At 48.9% G+C, this 22,410-nt stretch overlaps 1 protein-coding gene and 1 pseudogene across 12 annotated transcripts in view; one reads left to right on the forward strand and one right to left on the reverse strand.

Moving 5' to 3' along the window:
* Positions 1–22,410, forward strand: part of MARK2 (microtubule affinity regulating kinase 2) — a 75,575-nt gene that overhangs the window by 26,543 nt on the left and 26,622 nt on the right. The gene's annotated exons all lie outside the window — the stretch shown is intronic.
* On the reverse strand, positions 19,820–19,919 carry LOC116269834 (annotated as a pseudogene).

Genomic DNA, 22,410 nt, shown 5'->3' on the forward strand with positions numbered 1-22,410 from the left:
TAGGAAGCAAACTCAGATTCTCTCTTGCAACCCTCTGTGTGCCACTTGCACACACAGAGGCACAGAGCTACTTGTTCGTAGCCTTGACTACTAGCAGCCCTGAGCACTGTAGCTGGTAGTGCCAGGCCTTGTGTGTGTTTAGGACTTGCCAATTCAGTCCTGGGAGCTGGACTCTGGACATCCTGCTATGTGTCTCTTTATCCCATCGCTGGTATAATTTATGCCACTACTTCCTGTTTGCATTTGCTCAGTCTCTCCTTTGGTTTGCTTCTCTCTCCTGAAGTGGGTCCCCGTAGCTGTGCACATGGCTAGCTATGGGGACCAGACATCTTAGATATCCTAGACATCTGCAGTTGTTTCTTAGTGGGAATGGTTGCTTTATGCCTCTCTACAGAATTTTAGTTAAACTTGAGTGTATGGTTTAATTTACTTGCTTGACTAACTGTGGCAAGGGTGCCTTTTTTTTTTTTTTTTTTTTTGAGACGGAGTCTCGCTCTGTCGCCCAGGTTGGAGTGCAGTGGCCGGATCTCAGCTCACTGCAAGCTCCACCTCCCAGGTTTAGCCATTCTCCTGCCTCAGCCTCCCGAGTAGCTGGGACTACAGAAGGGTGCCTTTTATTTTAAGATGACAGAATGGGGTGAGAGTAAAGGGGTGAGCTGTTGCCCTTCCTCCAACCCCGCTTTTTTTTTTTTTTTTGAGACAGGGTTTCAGAGTGCAGTGGTGCAATCTCGGCTCACTGCAACCTCCGCTTCCTGGGTTCAAGTGATTCTTGTGTCTCAGCCTCCTGAGTAACTGGGACTACAGGCGCCTGCCACCATACCCGGTTAATTTTGTATTTTTAGTAGACACAGTATTTCACCATGTGGGCCAGGCTGGTCTTGAACGCCTGACTTCAAGTGATCTGCCCGCCTTTGCCTCCCAAAGTGCTGGGATTACAGGTGAGAACCACTGTGTCCCCTCCAACACACCACTTTTTTTTTGAAACAGGATCTTGTTCTGACACCCAAGCTGGAGTGTAGTGGCCCAAACATGCTCACTGCAGCCTCAACCTCCTGGACTCAGTCCTGCGTGAACCCCCTGAGCAGCTAGGGGCTGTGCCACTACACCCAGCTAATTTTTTTAATGTTTGTTTGTTTGTGTATTGAGATGGAGTTTCGCTGTTGTTGCCCAGGCTGGAGTGCAATGGCTTGATCTCTGCTCACTGCAACCTCTGCCTCCTGGGTTCAAGCGATTCTCCTGCCTCATCCTCCCTAGTAGCTGGGATTACAGGCATGCACCACCACCAGCTTAAATTTTTTTTTTTTTTTTTTTGTATTTTTAGTAGAGAAACTGGGTTTCTCCGTATTGGTCAGGCTGGTGGTCTTGAACTCCTGACCTCAGGTGATCCACCTGCCTCGGCCTCCCAGAGTGCTGGGATTACAGGCGTGAGCCATGGTGCCCGGGCCTATTTTTATTTTCCTTTCTGTAGAGATTGGCCTGCCTTGTTGGCTGGTGGCTGGTCTCTAAACTCCTAGGCTCATGACTTTCATCCACCTTGGCCTCCCAAAGCTGCTGGATTTCTGAGACGGAGTCCTCTCGGGTGCCCGCCTAGGTTGAGGTGGGCGCTGATCTCGGCTCTCACTGCGGTGCCTCCTGTTCATTCTCCTACTTCAGCCTCCAAGTAGCTGGGATTACAGGCGCTCGGCCACCTCGGGCCTGCTATTTTTGTATTTTTAGTAGAGACGGGGTTTCAATTACAGGAGCTGGTCTCTGATTCCTCTGATCTTCAGATCCACCTCACTGGCTCTCCCAAAGGATTATAGGGTTTAGAGCCACGCTGGCCTGGCTGGCGCTGATTTCTGTTATGGAAACAGAGTGAGCTTTCATTGGCATTTGGTCTGTTGCCCCTTTGATTTCTCGTAACATCACCTCAGGGGCTTGATAAAGCACCGGTATTCTTCACGGCTGCATTCTCCTCAGCATCTCAGCTGGCGTGAGAGGATCACTTGAGCCCAGGAGTTTGAGACCAGCCTGGGCAACAAAGCAAGACTCCATCTCTAATATTAAATAAATAAATAAGATTTACTTATCCAGAATCACAGTTGTATGCCATTTCTTTTCTTTTCTTTTCTTTTTGAGACAAGAGTCTGACTCTGTTGCCCAGGCTGCTATAGTACAGTGGTGCAATCTTGGCCTCGACCTCCCAGGCTCAAGCAATCCTCCCACCTCAGCCTCCCAAGTAGCTGGGACTACAGGCGTGTGCCACTATGCCTGGCTAATTTTTTGCACTTTTTGTAGAGATGGGGTTTCATCATGTTGCCCAAGCTGGCCTGGAACTCCTGGCCTCAAGCAACCTACCTGCCTTGGCCTCCCGTAGTGCTGGGATTACAGGCAGTTGCCATTGTATCCAGCCCAGTTATGTAGTTATGTGCCATTTCTAAACTACTTCAGAACCCGTATCTTTGGTGTTTGTTTGAGACAGAGTCTCACTCTGTCACCCAAGCTGGAGTGCAGTGGTGTGATCTCAGCTTACTGCAGCCTTGGCCCCCAAGGTTCAAGTGACCCTCCCACCTCAGCCTCCCAAGTAGCTGGAGCCATAGGTGCTCTTTTTGTTAAGAGTGGAAAAGTCAAGGTCCATGTAAGTTTTTTTGAGAAACACAGCCTGTTGGTTTTCTTAGGACTGGTTCTGCCCCTTCCCGTACCCCATCTCCAACACATTTCTATCTCTCAACAGAGGTAGCTGCTGTTCACTCAGGTGTTCTTTAATGCTGTGGCCATGGCTTCCTTGGAGAGTGTGGCAATGCTTTCCTTGCTAATGGAAAGGCTGTCATAATGGGTTAGGTCCATAGGGGCTCTGCCCTTCTGTACTTGTATTCCCAGGGAGAAAAATCTCTACCTTAATTACCGACATCTCGTGCTGGCAGAGAGGTGTGGCTACTAATTGATTAGATGACAGTCTTTTTCATTGATGTGGCCCTGTCGGGGTGGTTTTGTTGTGTTTTTTCAAGTAAACAGGTAGATTTAGGCCAGGTAAGTTGATTTTGGAGAGACGAAATTCTGTGTAGGGATTTCCCTTTATTAATATCATGTCTTTAGTGCCACTTTTGTGTCCTAATTTTCTAACTTGGTTGTAAGAAGTACTAAGTTGGCTTGTCTTGCCATTTTGGTGCGGGTGGTGAATAACGTCTTTTCCTACCCTGCTCTCTGGTGTGCTCCTGTTCTGTTTGGTAGCACCACATTCCTTTATTTCGTTTGGTTTTCATTCCCTCTTTCTGTCTTGGAATGGTTGGACCCTATTCTGAAATATATACTTTAAGATAGTGTTACTTTGGGTAGTCGAGGTGGGCAGATCACCTGAGGTCAGGAGTTGGAGACCAGCCTGGTCAACATGGTGAAACCCTGTGTCTACTAAAAATACCAAAATTAGCCAGGCATGGTGGCGTGCACCTCTGATCCCAGCTGCTCGGGAGGCTGAGGCACGAGAATTGCTTGAACCCAGAAGGCAGAGGTTGCAGTGAGCAGAGATTGCGCCACTGCACTCCAGCCTGGGCAATAGAGTGAGACTCAGTCTCAAAAAAAAAAAAGAGTAGTGTTTAAAAGCAAACACCCTGCCTTTCTTGAAACCACAGAAACTGCTTGTGAAACAGCCGATAAGGCAGGCTGCCAAATCCAGACTGTTAAAACCAATCTCTTAATGACAAAATGTCAAACACTGATGTTAAACCTTCATTATGACTGGTGTGAGGATTTTTCTCAATAAGAAACGTTTAGGTGCTGAACTCCTAGTTTCACATTCAGAATGCTTCTATTATCAAATTCCTCTTGGTACCTCATTTCTGAAGAGGCTTGTGTAGCTAATTCACTGTCTACTGTACAGGAAAGGTTTTTAAATAAACCAGTTCCCATTCACTCTCATCTGTGTTTTTTTGTTTTTTGTTTTAATTTCAAGAAGTGATTTTCTTTTGAGGTGATTTGGACCAACCATCTCCCTAGCATTTCCCATTTAAGATAGGAGAACTAGCTTCAGAATTGTGTCTTTTTCCTAACAGAAGACTGGGGCCTTAATCTTTACCCCCCAGGCTCTGATTAACTGACTTTTCTTTTCTTAGATGGCATAGAATCTTCTGTCTGTCTAGGGAATTTTGTTTCTTGCCAGGCACTGTCAGGAGTTAGTATTCGTTCCTCCCTATCTTTCTGAAGAGCTCTGAACCTGCTGGTAGCCTGATGGATAAGGGTACAATTATTTATGTATTTATTGAGACAGGGTCTCACTCTCTCACCCAGGCTGGAGTGCAGTGGCATCATCTTGGCTCACTGCAACCTCTGCCTCTCAGGCTCAAGCTATCCCCCGACCTTAGCCTCCTGAGTAGTTGGGACCACAGTCATGTGCCACAACACCCAGCAAATTTTTTGCATTTTTTGTAGAGACAGGGTTTCTCCATGTTGCCCTTTCTGGTCTTGAACTCCTAGGCTCAAGTGATCCGCCTGCCTTAGCCCTCCAAAGCGCTGGGATACCAGGTGTGAGCCGCCACACTTGGCCAAGGTATAGTTTTATGAGCTGAGCTGTAGAACTGGTTGAATGGGAATTAGGGAAACCAGACAACCAATAATTGGGAAGTAAAGGAAAGATATATAAATGTGCCTCCTTGGTCACAGCTAACATTGTGATATTGGGGTTTTGGATATAGAACTTCAGGAATCCCTTCCACCTGCCCAAGAGAACTTCTTCTGTTCGTATTATTAGGGGCTTTTTCCAACTTCATTTCCATTACCGAGTCTTGAGCGGCATTCTTTTCAACTTGGGATTTTTAAGCACTTCTCATGTCACCTTTGCTTGTATACTGGGCCTGTCTCAAGTTTCCAGAGGGAGATGAAAGACGAGAAAAGCTAAATGACTGGTTCTTCAGTGAGTTTCCCAGAGCTGGCTTCTTCTCATTCCAGCACTGCCTAACTCTCACCATGGCTGACGCCGTGGGCAGGCATCCTCATTCATGGAAGGCCAGGTCCTAACTGGAAGTGATACGGGGACCTTTAGATCTCTCTTAGCCCATTGTTCCTCTGAAAAAAAAAAAAAAGCCGTAGACAGTAAATTGGGGGAATAGGCTGACCATAACTTCAGTTCCTGGATTTGCGTCCCACACTGGGTTGTGTGATTTGTGCTTATCTCCTACTAGATTGTTACCTTCTTTGAAGGGTGGGCTGTATTTTATCCTTCTCTGTATCACTTTGGACACCTAGAAACTGTTGGAGTACTTTGCACATGGTCACCTCTCAATGAATTATTTGTGAAACAAAACTTTTTAACATCGTAAGGTGAGGCTGGGTGCGGTTGCTCATGCCTGTAATCCTAGCACTTTGGGAGGTGGAGGTGGACAGATTGCTCGAGTCCAGGAGTTTGAAAAGAGCCTGGGCAACATAGCGAAACACTGTATAAAAAAAGAAAAGTTAGCTGGGTGTGGTGGTGCAGGCCTGTAGTCCCAGCTACTTGGGAGGCAGAGGTGGGAGGATTGCTTGAGACCTTGTCTCAAAAAAAAAAAAAATTAATTTAAAAAATTGTAATGTGGGCATTCTCCATTACAGCTACCCTTAGGGAAGTACGTCCATGTCAGTTTGTAAATCAGATATCTGTCTGTCTGATTCTTTGGCTGTGTAAGTCACAAGTCTTAACCAGTATCTTAAGTAGGTGTGGTAATGACTACAAAGAAGTGCTTTTTCAGGATGAGAAGATGAGGGAGAAGATTTACACCATTGCTGGATTGTGTTAAGAACTCGGAGAGGAAACCGCAGGGAGGATGCACTGCTGAGGAAACTGTCTGGCTTCTTGGAGTAGGGACCAGAGCCAGAGAGCCAAGCCCTCCTGGCCTTGCTGAGTTCTGTCCTTGCCCTCCTGGCCTTGCTGAGTTCTGTCCTTGCCCCTGACACTTTGCCCAGACACCAACGTGTCTACCTGCGTTGTTGCTCCTGGTTACAGTGGTCTCAGTCTTGCACCTCTTTTTTGATGGGTGGGCAGAGGAACACTAGTGTTGGGCATTTTGTCCAGCGTTGGAGAGGTCATGTGGTCTGTCAGAAGGCTGGAGTTATTTATAGCGGGAGAAAAGCCCAGGAGCATGGCACAGGAAGAACTGATTTCACACCAGCTCAGCGCCTGATGATGGCGAGGACCCAGATTTTCCTTTGAGCATCTCAGAGCAGATCAGTTGCTTTTCCTGGTTGACCCGCGAACTGTGAGATTAGGGACCATGTTTTCCGAGACCACTGTGGGTGGGGGAAGAGTGAGAAGGATGACCGTTTTCTTCCTTGATTCTAGTCTTTGTGATGTGTAGTATGAAAGCGCCATCTGACTTTTGAATCTCCTTTTATTGGACTGGTGAAGAAGGCACCAGCTGTGTGGGGTGGTGGAAATAAGGACCTGTTAAACTGGTCTGCTTGTACTTGCCTCCCTGCTCCCCCCTCACCCCACCCACCCCCACTGTGGGCAGGGAGGCTGAAACTGCTGCTTGCTAGGCTTTGCCAACTCAGTTATTCTTCATGGATTACCTGCTCATGGCAGGCAGGCAGGCAGGCAGGCAGCTCCCTACCTGGAAGCCTGCAGACTCACCGAGCTTCCGAGGGAATCATGCTGCAGGTGGGGGCAGATGCTAGGAACTAGGTGTGCCATTTACCCTAACAGGGGCTGTGCCTACTCTGGGCTGCTCAAAGTAAGGCTGCAGAGCCCTGGGGCCTGTTGGAAATAGACTGTGCCTTTCCATGCGCCTTGTGGCTACATTTATGGTATGTGGAGTGTCTGGGAGGGGCCAGGAGCTTGTAAATTGTGAGTAAATGAAGTCTAGGGAGGGAGATGATCCTTCTTGAGGGCACCCTGAGTTCAGGGTTGTCATGTTTCTGGGGTGTGCTGCTGCTTACTACCTTGATTTCTGGAGTTGTCTACCTAGGTTGCTTTTAATTTTTTCAGCCTTAGGCGGAAGAGATTTTCCAACCTGGTGTTTAGTCATGTTAGGTGAGGTTTACTTCCGGAACCAGACTTTTAGGCAGGTTGTCTTGACGTAAGTCAAGGTCAGGAAGCGATCTTCAGGACATGCAGACGATGCCCACTTCCTGCTGTGGTCTTGAAGAGGGCTGGAAGGCTTGTGAGCACAGAGGCACTGAGGACTGTCGAATCCACACAGGAAGACACTCAGGGCTCGTCTCCGGTGCCTCATTTTATAAGCATGAAAACAAAGGTCCCAAGAGGGTGAATGACTTGCCTAAGGTGACATAAATTGTTTGCACAGAGTTGGGTCTAGAATGGATCTTAGGCCCTTGGCACTGTGCCCCCATTGCCATCACTTAAGAGGGGCTGGCTGCAGCCCTTACGGCAGAAGGCAGGCTGGGAAAGGACAAGTGGAAGGGTAGCAGGCCCCAATTCTGCACACCGGAGAGGAGCTCTGAAATCCTGCCAGAGACTGTGTCCATAGAGGTGCCAGAGGCCTTAGGGAATGATTATTTATTTTATATTTTGTATTTTGGTGGAGACAGGGTCTTATAATATTGCCCAGGCTGGTGTCAAATCCTAGGCTGGAGCGATCCTCCCACCTGGGTTCCCAGAGTGTTGGGATTACAGACATGAGCCGTGGCGCCTGGCTGGGAATGGTTTAAAAGTGGGCACCAGCATTCTAGCCCTGACCCAGGCTAAAAGGGGTCACATGGAGCAGAGCTGTGCAAAGAGCTTTTGGGTGAGGAGTCACTCTGAGAAAAGCAAGAAGACTCTGACCCCAAGACTTCCCATGGTGAGTTAGGAAAGCATTTCTGGAGAGCCTGTTAGGTGCCAGGCGCTGTGCCTGTGCACTGAAGACACAGAGTGGTCTAGTCTTGGAAATTCCCTTATGCTGCTCTCAGTCAACAAGAGTTGTGAAGGAGTCAGGCCGTTCAGCAAGCAGTGAAGTGCTAGTGCAGGAAGGCCTGAGCTGGGAAATGTCTGGAGAGACCCTGTGAAGTGATGCATGGATCAGGAAAGCTTCCTGGTGGAAGCGATGTCTGAGCTGAGGCTCACCACGAAGAGGAATGGGAGTGACTGTTAGAGGGAAAGTGTTCCAGGCAGTGGAAAGCTGTGGCCAAGACCTGGAGGTCTGGACACCATTCTGCGTTTGAAGACAGGTGGCTGGAACCCCGAGTAAGACTCTAGGAAGGGAAGAGAGTTAGCCTGGAGCTGCAGGCAGGGAAGGGGAGACAGCCAGCTCATAATACAGTTGTGGGCAAAAATCCGGAAACCACATGGATCTAATCTGGATATCAATTTTACATGTATATGTGTATATGCCTACACACACACAGATAAAATCAGTTATGTTTGTGTGTGTGTATATACGTATTTGTGCGTGTGTACGTGTGTGCGTACAGAAAGTTGGTTTTTTAAGGCTTTAAATATGAAGCCATCAGTTCCTTTTCCCAGTGCTGTGTGGCTGTGGAGATGAGTGTTGGTGCTTCCCGCACCGCCACGTGCCTTTTCTAGAGTAAGAGGGAGTGCTTTTACTGTATGCAGGTGTGGGTGAAGAGTAGGCCGTCCAGGATTTCAGTCCTTGGCTTTTGCTCTGCAGCAAGGACTGGCTGAGGGCACTGGGAGGCTTCTTCAGGCCCAGGAGTCAGGCCCACTTTCCCTTTTCTCTTGAGGGAATGACTCAGAGAACACTCCTGCCACCGGAGGTTCTGCAGGGTTTTCAGAGGCAGCCAGTGGAGGCTGATGGTAGCAGTTGGTGAGAAAGAGGAAGTATGTAGTGGCCGTTCCTCTGGTCACTCCTGACAAATATTTCTGTCACTAAACAGCACCTCTCTGTGGCAGCCTTGGGCTCTGTTCTGGAAAGGGAGGAGCTTTCCTCTCCCTGTGGGAGGACCCGTCATCTGTGGCTTCTGCTTTGCCCTTGGCCACAGACTAGATTGCACAACACAGCCAGTGAGAGTCCCTCTTCCCTCACAAGTGCTTGGAGTGGCAGGCCTTAACTTATAGGGTTGTAGAAGTGACCGTGTTCCACACTGCAGGGTCCAGGTCACAGCCGGCGAAGCATATGAAAATTGACCTAAGGTTAGAATGTGATTGTCCTACTGGGAAAGGTTTACTGGGACAGCATTTCACTTCTGACTCCATAGGCTGTCGTCTCCTGCCAGGGAGTGAGTTTTGTTCCCATGCTTGTCCGGTCTTTACTGCTTTCCCTCCTGCCTTTTCCCAGAGGCCACAAACCTGCCCACCTCCTGTTATGTTTTAGTTCTGATAGGAGTACCATTCAGAGTTCTTGGCAGGGGACCAACCCACTTCTACCCTGGTTGGTTTCCCCTCCTTTTCCCAGCTTGTTTGATGTGCATGTTCTCCAAAATTCTTATGCAGCTGGTTGGCTCTGTAGTGCCTAGAGATTGGAGCTCCTGCAACAGGAGCCCCGCCGCTTCCCTCCCTGGTTTTAGGGGCAGGGCTTGAAAATAGAGAATAGTAATCTCCCTTCCTCCTCCTCCTCCTCCTCCTCTCCCCAACTTCTCCCTGCCCCCACCCCCACCCCCACCCTGCCAGGCAAACTGGAGTGACCAGCTCAGAGCGGGACTCAGTCCACCTCCCTGCTCTGCCTGTCAGCAGTGATCTGGAGGAGATTTCTGGGCACGTGAGTATGTGAACTCTGGAGCACGTTACTGTCCCGGGCTGGCACTCTGTGGCAGGTGTGTGCACTCATTCTGCTGTAACCAGGTCTGTCCAAGGCCACCCTGTTCTCTAATAGCTTGGAAAATGAAAAGCACTTCTAAATACCCCTGCTCTTCAGAAGAGCTGGCTGGGTGGTTTGGCGAGTTTCTTCTTAGAATCCCTTAGAGTACAATACCCTCTTTTCCCTGAAAGCCAGGTTCTTTAGTTCCTAAACTGCGTTCTCTTGTCGCTAACTTACTACCTTCAGTTTTCTTAGGTTGGGTGCATCTTCCCTGGCCTCAACAAGACTGTGGATGAAAGGTCAAGAGAGTGGTAGCTGCTCCTTTGCGAGAAAGGGGATGTTGGAGTGGGAGCACAGGCTGCCAGCAATTGTTTCACATTCCCCCTTTGGCTGGCTAGGAAAGGGGTACCACTTTAGCCTTCTGCCAACCTCCACAGCCAGCTGTGGGAAAACCCAAATGGAAAAATCCTCTTGCTGCTAAGACTTGAGAGCCTGAGGCAGAGACCAGCCAGTAGCAGCCCGACCCTGCTGAATGGGGAGGACTGTTTATTTTATTTTATTTTTTTCTGAGACGGAGTCTTGTTCTGTTGCCCGCTCTGGAGTGCAGTGGCGCGATCTCGGCTTACTGCAACCTCCACACCTCAGATTCAGGTAATTCTCCTGCCTCAGCCTCCCGAGTAGCTGAGACTACAGGCATGCGCCACCACGCCCAGCTAATTTTTGTATTTTTGGTAGAGACAGAGCTTCACCGTGTTGGCCAGGCTGGTCTTGAACTACCAAACTCAGGTGATCCGCCTGCCTCGGCCTCCCAAGGGACTGGGATTACAGGTGTGAGCTACTGTGCCCAACCCGAGGATTGGTTATTAGGGGCTGTGACAGATGGTTTTGCAGAGGAGCGGTGGAAAGCCTGTAATTTCACAGATCCAGGGGTCAGCTTTTGCACCACAGCCATATAGTTTCTGCGGCCTGTACTGCCTGAGGCCGGGGTCTCAGGTGCTGACCACCTTTCCCTCTTCCTTCCTGTGTCTTGTGGCCAGCGACTATTATTGTCAGGTTGACCCTCTGGTTAGAGAGGATGACTTTGGCCTGGTGTCCAGACTCCCTGCTACCTGATCCCCTCTGCCCTGGAACTGCAACTAAGAGGAATCCTTTCCTCCCAATTCCAACATAAGTGGTCACAGAAAGTTCTGTTTTGGCATTTGGATTTCTGATTGGGAGTTTAGGCATCTGAGAATTGAATGCTTGCTTTATACAAATATAGCCTTAAGACATCTCGTCTTTTTTAAGCCCTACATGCTTTGCTTGGGTATTAATTGAACTTGGGGCATTTTAGGGACCTTATGTTGCCTACCTCCCTAGTTTCCCCTCCACTCCACCCCCCAAAAAACCCAAAGAACATTGGAAAAATTGAGCAGTGCCTCAAGGTCACTTGACCATAAGTGGTATTTGGCATAGTTAGCTGGTTTGGTGAGAGATTTCTGCTTTATATTTGAGCAAAAAATTTATTGGCGGGAGGCCTCTATGCCGTGTTGCCAATGCTTGCCCGTGTGCCCCCTCCCCTCCCTTGACAGGTTGTTTTAATCCCCTTTTCTGTAAACAAGTGCAGCAGAACGTGTCGGGCCAGCTCACATGACCTTGGTTATCTCTTCATGGGGTAACCAGCATCAGTGTTAGATACCACGGTCACTTGACATGGTAGAGCTGTCAGGGTAGAGTGGAGATACCAGCAGGAATCCTGGTCTGTGAAGAAAGGTAAAGGGGAGTGTGTGTGAGGCCTCAGGACCAGGTGGGAAAAGTCTGCTCCCATGGGGTAGGGCTTTCAGCTGTGAGAAGAGGACAGTTTCATTCCTTCTACTTTTTTAAGAGATTCTCACTGTGTCACCCAGGCTGGAGTGCAGTGGTGTAATCAAGGCTCACTGCAGCCTCAACTTCCTTAGCTCAAGCAGTCCTCCTGCCTCAGCCTCCTGAGTAGCTGGGACCACAGGTGCATGCCACCACGCCCAGCTAGTTTTCTTTTTTTTTTGAGATGGAGTCTCACTCTGTTGCCCAGGCTTGAGTGCAGTGGTGTGATCTTGGCTTGCTGCAACCTCAGCCTCCCAGGTTCAAGCGATTCTCCTGCCTCAGCCTCTTGAGTATCTGGGATTACTGGTGCGTGCCACCACGCCCAGCTAATTTTTGCATTTTTAATAGAGATGAGGTTACACCATGTTGTTCAGGCTGGTCTCAAACTCCTGACCTCATGATCTGCCTGCCTCAGCCTCCCAAAGTGCTGGGATTACAGGTGTGAGCCACCACGCCCAGCTAATTTTTCTTTGTTGAGATGGGGGGTCTCGTTATGTAGCCTAGGCTGGTCTCAGACTCCTTGCCTCAAATGATCTGCCTACCTCCATCTCCCAAAGTGCTGGGATTACAGGCATGAGCCACTGTGGCCAACTTTCATTCCTTCTTTATTACCCTAAAATTTCTAGTTCTGGCATCTTGTTTTTCTTTCTCAGACCCTGTCTGCAGGGGCCCAGGACATGCAGCTGTTTCAGGAAACTACCCCTGAGATGGGGCAGATGTATGCTAATTCATGGGCTACAAAACCCAACACCAAAAATCCCATCTTCCTAAACAGCGATCCTGTTATGTTGTGTGAAGGACCGTGGCGATAGGGGCCTGGCTGCCAGAGAGGCTGCTGGATTCTATGGCAGACACACCCAGGAGCGGGAAGTGTGGCTAAGCTTTCACCAGCACCATCACTTCCCTCCCTATATACATGCACACAGGTTTCCCTTGTCTCACAGCTGAAGAGGCAGCGCCCAGCTTCAGTAAGCACTGTGTATGAGAATGGACTTACTCTGGTCACACTGCGCACACGCATGTGTGTGAGAGAGAAACACTGATCACATTTCCCATAATGACAGTTGATTTGCAGAGTTTCCAGGTCCATACATCTAGGGTGGGATGTGTGTGTTTTCATCAGGGGAGAGGAGAGTGGCCTTTTGTGGAAGAGATAAAATGGTTGAGCTGCTGGAGCCTTTTCTAGCTCCATTTATGCAGCAGCCTTTCTGCCTGGATGCAGACTTGAACCCAAGTCCAAGTTCAAGCCATGTACATGGATGACCAGAACTTAGCCTTCAGCTGCAGGGCTCTACTGGAGAAAACATCCGTCTCCTTTTGGAGATGCAGGGAATTCGTGATGAGCTTTGAGTAAAGAAGTTCAAGCTGTATCTTCTAGCAGCCTACAGAATAAGTTGGAAAAGGATATGGAATTATAGAAATAACCAGCATGTCACCAGGCATTGTTCTCAGTGCTTTAGATGGTGTGGATATTTGGTAATTTCTGATTCTTTATCTTCTATTTTATTTTATTTATTTTTTTATTTTTTTGAGACGGAGTCTCGCTCTCTCGCCCAGACTGGAGTACAGCGCCGCGATCTCTGCTCATTGCAAGCTCCGCCTCCCCGGGTTCACACCATTCTCCTGCCTCAGCCTCCCGAGTAGCTGGGACTACAGGCGCCCGTCACCACGCCCGGCTAATTTTTTGTATTTTTAGTAGAGACAGGGTTTCACCGTGTTAGCCAGGATGGTCTCGATCTCCTGACCTTGTGATTTGCCCGCTTCAGCCTCCCAAAGTGCTGGGATTACAGGCATGAGCACCGCGCCCGGCCTCTTTAACTTCTGTTTTCAAGAATTGGTAGGGACCCCTCTGTGGCTGTGGGGTTCTTTGTCCTTGGTAGTTAGCATGAACTATGTAGAGCAACAGAATGGGTAGCCACGGCCTGTGGCCACCAAGCTAAATTCTACTGATGAGAGGTGTCCTGGGTGGGTCTTCATTTATGCCACCATACCTATTTCCAGTTAGAGCTGCCTTTTAGGATTTGTTGGGTAGGAGCTGTATTCCTCTTGGAGCCATCTTTTCTTCCCTGCCGTCTCTGAGTGAATTCAGAGGTGGAGAGCTACAGACTTGGCTGCTCGCCTCCTTCAAAACACCCAGCGTTCCCTTGTCCACAGTCTCTGTAGCAGCACATCTAGCAATGCCCAAGAGCGGCCCCCTTCCTCCCAGCACCACCTGTTAATAGGTGGTTCTGGTTCCTGAGGGCTTCCACAGTGCATGAGCTAATCTCACCAAACAGTGCCATTCCCAGGTTCATACCACAGAGGTTAGAAATGCCTTGGGCCATTCCCTTCTCTTAGAAACCAGTTCAATCAGACTCTTTTTTTTTTTTTTTTTTTTTGAGACGGAGTCTTGCTCTGTCAACCAACCAGGCTGGAGTGCAGTGGCGTGATCTCGACTCACTGCAGCCTCGACCTCCCCAGGCTCAAGTGACCCTTCTACCTGGGCCTCCTGAGTAGCTGGGACTACAGGTGCCCGCCACCACGCCCAGCTGATTTTTGTATTTTTAGTAGAGATGGAGTTTCACCATATTGGTCAGGCTGGTCTTGAATGCCTGACTTCAAGTGATCCGCCCGCCTCAGCCTCCCAAAGTGCTGGAATTATAGGCGTGAGCCGCCGCACCCAGCCCAGACTCTTTTCATAGGATGTTGAAAGGATGAATTAAGTATAAAAAGTGCCTTTTGGCCGGGTGCAGTGGCTCACGCCTATCAGTTGAGAGGAGTTTGGGCAACGTGGGGAAACCCCATCTCTACAAAAGTACAAAAATTAGTCAGGTGTGGTGGTGGGCACCTATAGTCCCAGCTACTCAGAAGGCTGAGGTGGGAGAATCACCTGAGCCTGGGGAGGTCGAGGCTGCAGTGAGCCAAGATTGTGCCACTGCACTCTGGCCTGGGTGACAGAGACCCTGTCTCAAAAAAAAAGTACTTTTTAATAAGGCACATGTAATGGAAAATGACTGTCATCTGGTTTGCCATACTTTGCTCCTAAGTAGAAAGTACAAACAGCAAGGGCTCCCTTGGAGCAAAATTGTCATTGCCACTAGTGAATAAACAGCAGTGGTTGGCTTTGAGGGGCACCTTCAGCCTAAAGCCATAAGCTGACATATACTCAGTCTCACTGAGAAGCTCGGGCTTTCCACTCTTCACCTAACTGCTGACAAATGAATCCTCCATTGATCTGGCAAGCTGGCCAGGATACCTGCCTAGGCCATGGCCACTTAGTAACAGGATCCAGCCATCAGCGCAGGGTTGAGACTGCAGCAGCAGTGGCAAGCCGAGTAAGGCAGGTATGAAGCATAGCCCCCACGTCAGCTGCCTAGTAGGGAAGACAGTTGTAAAGAGCATTTTTTGCCCCTGATATGTCAGGGTACTGTTGCAGGTTGTCTTGTCTCCTCTAGCTGGAAGTTGTTCTACCTGGTCTTCCTTAATTAGCTCTTCTCTTGTGTAAGGCAGCACCCATTTAAAATTTTTCCTCTAGCCTCATTCCTCATCTCTATCTGGGTTTATATCTCCTCAGACCCTCTCTCCTACCCAGCCTTAAGCTCTACCCCAAATGCTTTGAAGCTCTCTTGTTCAAGTCTTCCCTTTTTTTTTTTTTTTGAAACGGAGTCTGGGTCTGTTGCCCAGGCTGGAGTACAGTGACCCAATCTTGGCTCACTGCAAGCTTCGCCTCCCGGGTTCATGCCATTCTCCTGCCTCAGCCTCCCCAGTAGCTGGGGCTACAGGTGCCCACCACCACGCCCGGCTAATTTTTTGTATTTTTAGTAGAGATGGGGTTTCACCATGTTAGCAAGGATGGTCTCAATCTCCTGACCTCGTGATCCGCCCACCTCGGCCTCCCAGAGTGCTGGGATTACAGGATTGAGCCACCGCACCTGGCTCAAGTCTTCTTGATTCAAGCCCTCACCCAGAGCTTGAAGGCTAGGGAGCCCCAGTGTCTGCTGCCCATGGTGCTTGGAGAGCAAAGATCTGTTCCCAAGTCCTGAGTTGGAACTCTGAATCCATTTCCTGTTCTGGGCTATGGTTTAACTCTTAAGTACGATTCACGTACCACTTGAAATACTATGCTGGGACCTTATGGGCTGACCTGAGAACACAGCTACCATTTGTAACATGTTTCTATGGAAAAAGAGTTCCTTCTCAGAACAGAACTTTTGGTAACTTGGGGATTTCTTGACTAATATGCTGCAACAGATTTGCATTTGCCTGTGGAAGTGTCTCTTTATTTTGTATTCAGCTGGGTGCAGTGACTCACGCCTGTAATCCCAGCACTTTGGGAGGCCGAGGCAGTCAGATCACTTGAGGACAGGAGTTTGAGATCAGCCTGGCCAACATGGTAAAACCCCATCTCTACTAAAAATACAAAAAAAAAAAAAAATATGGTCCTGGTGGTGCGCACCTGTACTCCCAGCTACTCGGGAGGCTGAGGCAGGAGAATCACTTGAACCCGGGAGGTAGAGGTTGCAGTGAACTGAGATGACACACCACTCCACTCCAGCCTGGGCGATAGAGTGAGACTCTGTCTCAAAAAAAAAAAAAATTTAAAAATCATATTTTGTGGTCATAGCACTATCCATCGTACAAGTAAGTTGTCCTCCTATACGCCAGATGGCAAAAAAGAAGCACCCTCCTCTTCCTACCCAGAAAAGTTGCTGGAGAGCTACCCTTGTCTTCTGTGATTGCCTTGAGGGCTAGGTTTGTCTGGGTTCTCCATGTCAGCTGATTTGATCCATAATCCAGTAGCACCTGAAACAGGATGCCCTCATTCCACAACTTAGGTGCCCTCTCCTGCTTGGGTTTTTAGTGATCTGCTGCAGGAGAAAGATAGCACCTCTCCTTGTCAGCCGGAGCAGCCCTGTAAGGGCTTGCTTCTAGAAAGATCAGCCAGTTGGATTTTTAGTGGTCACTTAAGTGGAGTAGCCACTTTGCAGCCGGGCCCAACAGGGAGACAGTTCTGAGGTGAGGGTGGCAGTGACAGCCTTGGGGTGGTTTCTGATGTGCTGTGACCTCTGGCCATGGTGACTTCTGGGGCAACAAACTTTGTCCCAGTGTTTTTTTCTGACATTTCCTCCTTCTTCTTCAACTCCCTCTTTGAAACTGGAGGAGTAGGAAGGCAGTATTTCTTCACTTCCAGAGAAGGATGCAGCAGGAAGAGGCACATGTCTTGTTCTGCACTTTCCAGCAGCAGTGCTGGGTCTGGGAGGTCTAGAAGGCCTGTTTCCCAGCTCCAGACTGGATCTTATCCTCAGCATACAAGCAAATTTTAAGGAAACCACATTGGAAAGGGCAGAAACAAAGGGTTAAATCTGTACCCAGGTAGAAAGACTGTTGCATAAATGCTGAGAGAGTTTTTTTTTTGTTGTTTTAAGATCTCATGCTTCTTTTTTACTTTGTGTTGGCAAAAACCCCAGGAGAAGATGGGAGATTCTGGGAGGAGATGATTATGCTGGGTGAGTCAACTGAGCTCCCCAGCTGCCGTTTTTAGTTCCTTTGCTTTTTTGTAACAGGAGGCAGTTTGGGGAGGGGTTGGGGGCAGGGTGGGAATGCTGATTCGTGCAGCAGGACAGGAGGCAGGTGTGTATGGGTGAAATTATTTTGATACCCTACATTTAACAGGGCCTTAGAGTCAGTACATTGGTTCAAGTAAGAAATATTAAAGCAGGCCGGGCGCGGTGGCTCACGCCTGTAATCCCTGCACTTTGGGAGGCCGAGGTGGGCGGATCACGAGGTCAGGAGATTGAGACCATCCTGGCTAACACGGTGAAACCCCGTCTCTACTAAAACACAAAAAATTAGCCGGGCGCGGTGGCGGGCGCCTGTAGTCCCAGCTACTTGGGAGGCTGAGGCAGGAGAATGGCGCGGACCCGGGAGGCGGAGCTTGCAGTGAGCCGAGATCGCGCCACTGCACTCCAGCCTGGGCGACAGAGTGAAGACTCCGCCTCAAAAAAAAAAAAAAAAAAAAAAAGAAATATTAAAGCAGAACTCTTAGTGTGGCAAACAATAAATAAATGTCTCCTAGATTCTTATACAAGTCACTGTCTGTCCCCAATTGGTAGCTCTTAGAATGGCTGGAGTTGCATTCATTGTCACAGCAAGACACAATGGTTTTGATAGCAAAGCAGTAGAGAAACTAAATGTAGAGAGGCAGAGAGAACTGTCTTAAGTGGGAGTACCTGGTGGTTGTCTTGGGCAGCAGGAAGTTTGAAGGAGAGGGTTTTCCCTCTGATGAAAGGAAGGCTAGGGCTTGATTCAGGGGAGCAAGTGCGATGGGCCCTGCTGGTCCCTGGTTGTGCCTATATTCTGAGTCTGTCTCCAGCTCACCTTGGTGATCCCTCACTTTTCATCCATCACTGGAATAGGGGATCTCGTGGCTCACTACCCTCATGGGTATTTTTTGCAAAGTACACTGATGTGGGCTGTCAGTTATCACTTGGTCCCAGAGACTGTCATGAAGACACCCAAACATGTTTTCTTATTTATTCATTTGTATACATTTATTCATTCAGTACTATATTGAATACTGTGCTAGGCATTGTTCTGGGCCATGAATAAGACAGACCTGGCCTGGTGCAGTGGCTCATGCCTGTAATCCCAGCACTTTGGGAGGCCAAGGTGGGCAGATCACCTGAGGTCAGGAGTTTGAGACCAGCCTGGCCAACATGGCAAAACCCCGTGTCTACTTAAAAAAAAAAAAAAAAAAAACAGGCATGGTGGCGGGCACCTGTAATCCCAGCTACTTGGGAGGCTGAGGCAGGAGAATCGCTTGAACTCCTGAGGCAGAGGTTGCAGTGAGCCAAGATCACACCACTGCACTCTAACCTGGATGGCCAGAGAAGAAACCGTCTCAAAAAAAAAGACCAAGGTCCCTCTTTTTGTAGTGTAGTCTAGCAGGAAGGACAGATAGTAACCAACCAACTTCAAGGGCAACAAATGCCTTGAAAGAGGGGAAACGGAGCTGGTAGCAAGAAGTTGTGATCTTCCTTCCCTTACCCTTATCTCTTGGGGTCGAGAGTAGGCAACTTTAAAGATGAAAAAGTTGTGCCTCTCTTGTTCCCTACGTATTATAACATGGGCCAAGTAGGTGTGGGCATTGTTGGGCACTGAGGGTATATGAAGGTGAAGGAGACACTGGCTCCGATCTGTCAGAACATGAGGGGGTTAAGGTATGGGGACACAAACGAAATTAATGGGGCTGGGTGTGGTAGCTCATTCCTATAATCCCAGCACTTATAGGAGGCTGAGGCAGGAAGATTGCTTGAGCCTAGGAGTTTGAGGCCAGCCTGGGCAAGATGGCAAGATGCCATCTCTACAAAAGAAATAAATAAAAAACTAGCCAGGTATAGTGGCACACACCTGTAGTCCCAACTATTTGAGAGGCTGAAGCAGTAGAATCCCTTGAGCCCAGGAGTTTGAGGATGCAGTAAGCCGTGATTGTGCCATTGCAGTCCAGCCTGGGCGAGAGAGCAAGACTTCATCTCTTACAAAAGAAGAAGAAATGAAGGGTACAGATAGAGTGCTGAGAGTCCAGAGAAGTGAGCGACCACTCCCAGCTAAGACAGTGTCTGGATTTGAGATAAACAAGGGATAAGAGGACTTAACCTGGATCACAGGAAGACGCGTAGGATAGATGACCACTTTCCTTTTAGTATGTGTAGATCTGGGTAGCTCCTTGTACCACAATTCTGACCTATTCTTTTTTCTTATTTTTATTTATTCAAAATTTTTTCCAGCTACTAGGGAGGCTGAGGCAGGATTTTCACTCTGTGGCCCAGGCTGGAGTGCAGTGGTGCAATCTCGGCTCACTGCAACCTCCACCTCCCAGGTTCAAGTGATTCTCGTGCCTCAGCCTCCCTAGTAGCTGGGATTACAGGCGTGTGCCACCATACTCTGCTAATTTTTGTATTTTTAGTAGAGACGGGGTTTCACCACATTGGCCAGGCTGGTCTCGAACTCCTGACCTTGGGTGATCTGCTCACCTTGGCCTCCCAAAGTGCTGGGATTACAGGCATAAGCCACCATGCCTAGCCTGAAATAAAATTTTTAATCTTTTAAAAAATATGGGCTGGGCTCAGTAGCTCACACCTGTAATCCCAGCACTTTGGGAGGCCGAGCTGGGTGGATCACCTGAGGAAAATTAGCCATGCATGGTGGTGCATACCTGTAATCCCAGTTACTTGGGAGGCTGAGGCAGGAGAATCACTTGAACCTGGGAGGTGGAGATTGCGGTGAGCCAAGATCGCGCCACTGTACTCTAGCCTGGGCAACAAGAGTGAAACTCTTGTCTCAAAAAAAAAAAAAAAAAAAAAAAAATGGAATGCCTCACAGATTTGTGTGTCATCCTTGCACAGGGGCCATGCTAATCTTTTCTGTATTGTTCCAATGTTTTGTGTATGCGCATATGCAGAGCGGTGGAGCTGGGTTATCACAGGTCTAACTCCGGAACGGCACCCTTCACTATCATCCCCAGTGTACAGCAGTGGAGCTAGGAAGAGAGACCGAGTGTCTAGAGAGCCCAGAAAATATGCCAAGAACACACATACTAGGCAAAGAAAACGAGCTTAGGAGGAAGCCCAGCCACCTCAGCTGCACTGGTTAGGATCTGCTACCTCCCCACAGTCCTGTGTAAAGTGAGCCAAACCTCTGTGCTGCAGGCTGCCTTCTGCCTACCCCCACCACCCCCATCCCCCAGAGCCCTGGGCTACTGGCAGGCTGGCTCTCCTGTGATATGGAGGAACTTGTTGGTCTCCATGGTTACGGTAACCCACTGGTATGGGAGGAACCGCATAAAGTGCAAGGCTGGCAGTGTGAGCTTCCCCCAGCCCTTGGCACCATGTGGTACTGGTATATCAGTTGTTTTGTGGACCTTTTCTGGGAGGAGGGAGTTAAGGAACTGATGAAGAAGGCAAGAACCCTGGCAGGACCACTGTCATCATCCTCTGGGCCACACAGAGGGCAGAGGCATGGGCACTTTGTCATTCACCTACTCCTCCTGCAGGATGGTTTTATGTTAGGAAAGAGGGTCGTCTTTGCCTGATGGCCCAGCCATGGCAAGAATTTGACTTTTCCTTGTTATAGAAGGAATAGCAGGATGACAGGAATCAACTTAGCTATACTGGTACTTACAGTCAAGTTTCTAGGTATTGCAGCTCTTCCCAGAGCCCAGAGAACCCTTGGAGATGGGAAACAATGGTTCCTACCCCAAAGTGAAGCTAGATAATAATAGAATCCATCATCAAGACATTCCCGAACACCAGGTTCTATGGTAAACACTGACATGGATTTTCTTTTTTCTTTTTTTTTTTTCTTTTGAGACAGGGTCTTACTCTGTCACCCAGGCTGGAGTGCCGCAGTGTGATCACGGCTCACTGCAGCCTCAGCCTACCTCCCTGGGCTCAAGTGATCCTTCCAGATCAGCCTCCCAAGTAGCTGGGATTACAGGCACATGCCACCACACCCCGGCTAATTTTTGTATTTTTTTGTAGAGCCGGTGTTTCGCCCTGTTGGCCTCGAACTCCTAGGCTCAAGGGATCTGCTTGCCTTGGCCTCCCAAAGTCCTGGAATCACAGGCGTGAGCTACCATGCCCGGCCAGATTTTCTCATTTAATCTTCCCGCTAATTCTGTGAAATGGGTCCAGCTAGTATCTTTATGTCCCAAATGAAGAAACAGATTTGGAGAAGTTATGTCACTTTGCTCATGTTCAGTCAACTGGTAAGCAGCAGAGGTGGGCAGAGCGACTCTAGTAAGTTTTCTATATAGTTTACCTCTTCTAAGATTCTGGAAGGCAGGAGCCAGATCTCACTGAGCTTTGCAACTGGAGCCAGGGCTCCAGAATACTGTTGAACAAAGGTTTGCTAGTCTAACAGTAGTTGGGGATTTAGAGACCAGACCCCAGCAAGCAGATTCTCAGGGATGAAAGTGGTCCTGGAAGCCTACTTTCAAGAGGAGCCCAGCATTTCAAGTGGCTCTGAAGACAAGAGATTTGGAGAGTGCTCTTTGCATTGTGGCTTCCAGGCCTGAAGGAGAGTGAGCTGGAGGCGGCTCTCTGTTCTCACCTCTTTTGCCATGTCAGGTTTTTCCCCGGCAGGTTTGAGGCCCGGCCCGCCTCATGGGCCAGGCTGCAGTGCTGATCTCCCTGCCTTGTGTTGAGGATTGTAGCTCAGAGAGCTAAAGGGCAGTAAACCACCTTGGTTTTGGCTTTGTGCTTAAGTTGCAGGCTTTCTGGTTATCCTTTGTGAGGGAGGCTCCTACCCTGGCTGGGAAGAGGGAGCAGCCCCTGCCTCCCATCTACAGTGGGATAGTAAAGGAATGTGGCTGTTTCTCAAGTGGAGCAGTCACAGTTAATTTTGGGGGTGGGAGCATCCAGGCTTTCCACTGGTGAGTGCCTGCCAGTTTTACAAGCTCTCCAACACTGAATGCTTCTCTGGTTTATTGGCTCTTGGCAGTTGATAACCATAGTTGCTCAGAATCAAAGGATGCAAAGACGGTTTCTGGATACAGTGAGGGAGGAAGGGTTAAAAAACAAGGGACTCCAACTCCCGGTTACAAGATGTTCCATATGGCCGTGCGCAATGGCTCACTCCTGTGATCCCAGGACTTTAGGAGGCCAAGGTGAGAGGATTGCTTGAGCCCAAGGAGTTCAAGACCAGCCTGGGCAACATGGAGAAATCCTGTCTGCACAAAAAATACAAAAATTAGCGGGCTTGGTGGCACATGCCTATAGTCCCAGGTGCTCAAGAGGAAGATCACTTGAGCCCAGGAGACGAAGACTGCAGTGAGCCAAGATCATACCACTGCACTCCAGCCTGGGCAACAGAACAAGACCCTGTCTAAAAATAAATTAATAAATAGGGACTTGCCACAGGCACATGACTTTTTTTAAGAGACAGAGTCTTA

The sequence above is a fragment of the Papio anubis genome, chromosome 12, assembly GCF_008728515.1.
Source record: "Papio anubis isolate 15944 chromosome 12, Panubis1.0, whole genome shotgun sequence".
Taxonomy (NCBI): domain Eukaryota; kingdom Metazoa; phylum Chordata; class Mammalia; order Primates; family Cercopithecidae; genus Papio; species Papio anubis.